The sequence below is a fragment of the Rhea pennata genome, chromosome 31 (assembly GCF_028389875.1).
Source record: "Rhea pennata isolate bPtePen1 chromosome 31, bPtePen1.pri, whole genome shotgun sequence".
Classification (NCBI taxonomy): Eukaryota; Metazoa; Chordata; class Aves; order Rheiformes; family Rheidae; genus Rhea; species Rhea pennata.
The window spans coordinates 3,255,531-3,257,437 of record NC_084693.1 but is presented as its reverse complement, the minus strand read 5'-3'; the positions used below and the strand labels follow the sequence as shown (position 1 = coordinate 3,257,437).

Sequence of the window (1,907 nt, the reverse complement as noted above, 5' to 3'; positions counted from 1 at the left end):
ATGGGATCCTTATGTGAGCCATTTGTAATGTGGCTTTATCTCACCTCTGAATTTGAAATGTGGATAAAGAAAAGCTGGCAATGTAATTATTCTTCACTGTCAAACATTGCTCTTGGTTTTCTGTCTACAGACAGCTGGAGAGTGATGAATCCTTTTGTATTTGCAGCAGCCTTGGATTTGCTCCAGGAAAAGGTGCAAAGAGGCAGGGAAGTTTTGCATTAACATGCCCCATTGGTATAGATTTCACTGTTACTGCATCTGAGGAGGAGAAAGGGACTCATCTGAAGTGAGAGAGCAGTTAGAAACCAAGTTTGAAAAGAACTTAGCGCTGAAAACACAAATCTTCAGCATGGAGAATTGATATTAGACTCTCAGAAGACATAGCCAAGCACCCAAAAAATGCTATACTCTGTGGAAAGCCTTGCTCTTAATGACTTAACTTTAAGCTTTCTTCACTATAGCAGGGTCATCTGGGGACTTTACATCAAATATGTGTCACCAGTGACCATCTCCTTCCTGGAACGCTGCCTGTAGCTATTCAGCTCCAGTCTGAGTGTATGCTCTCTATGTACGGGTTCAAGTTGCCATCTGCTCATTCTCTCCCTTCCTCCCTCTTCATGTATCTGACCTGTGATATCAGCTTCTGCTCTAGGCCTGCAGCAACATAGAACTACAGAATCACAAATTTTTTGAGACTGAAAAGAATCTCTGGAGATCCTCTAGTCCAACCCTCTGCTCAAAGGCAGGGTGATTAACTAAGGCAGGTTACTTAAGACCACACCCAGTCAAGTTCTGAATATCTTTAAGGATGAAGACTCCACAGCCTCTCTAAGCAATCTTCTCCAGTATTTGACTATTTAATCATTCTCATAGTAAAAATGTGTTTTTTCAAATTTTAAACAGAATGTCTTATATTTCAATTTGTGTCCATTGCGTCTTGTCCTGGCACTGGATACTACTTAGGATGATCTGGTTCCATCTTCTTTATTCCCCCTCATCGGGTCTATATACAGACTGATGAGATTCCACTCAAGCCTTCTCTTCTCTAGGCTGAACAATCACAGATCTCTCAGCCTTTCCTCCTATGTCAGATGTTCCAGTCTCTTAATCATCTTTATGACCATTCACTGGACTCACTCCTATATGTTGATATCTCTCTCGTACTTGGGAGCCCAGAGCTGGACACAGCACTCCGGATGTGGCCTCTGCAGTGCTGAGTAGAGGGGAAAGATCACCTCCTTCAGCCTGATGGCATCATTCTTCCTAAAGCAGTCCAGGATGCTCTTGGCTTTCTCTGCTGCAAGGGCACATTGCTGGATTATGTCCTCCAGGATACCCAGTTCCTTTTCTGCAAAACTGCTTTCCAACCCATCAGACCACAGCGTGTCCTCCTGAATGAGGTTATTTCATCATAGGTGCAGCACTTCACACTTCTCTTCTTTTGAAATTCATGAGGTTCCTGTCAGCCCATTTCTCCAGCTTGTCAAGGTCCTTCTGAATTATTGGACAGCCATGTGGTGCATCAAGCACTCCTTGCCATTTTGTATCATCTACAAACCTGTTGTGTTGTATGAAAGGAGAGGAGGTTAGCACTCCCCTTGATAAGGATGGAAGAGGCCCCAGTGGCCTATACAACACGCATGTACGGTTAAGGCACTGCCACCTACTTCGTGGCATCTAACCATGTTTTGGGGGTTAGGTTAAGCTCAGTTAGTTAGAGCATGGTGCTAATAATGCCAAGTTCATGGGTTCAGTCCCCGTATGGGCCACTCACTTGAGGGTTGGACTAGATCTCCAGAAGTCCCTGCCAACCTTACCAATTCTATGGTTCTGTTGAGGGTGCATTCAGTCCATTAATCCAGGTCATTAATGAAAATACTAAACACTATTGGCCCTAGTATCAACCC

General features: G+C 43.9%; 1 non-coding gene across 1 annotated transcript; it reads left to right on the top strand.

Moving 5' to 3' along the window:
• Window positions 1-1,563: 1,563 nt before the first annotated feature.
• LOC134152620 (U6atac minor spliceosomal RNA) lies at window positions 1,564-1,690 on the top strand. Its single transcript, XR_009961047.1, has one exon. It is a non-coding gene; the product is annotated as a U6atac minor spliceosomal RNA (small nuclear RNA).
• Window positions 1,691-1,907: the final 217 nt, after the last annotated feature.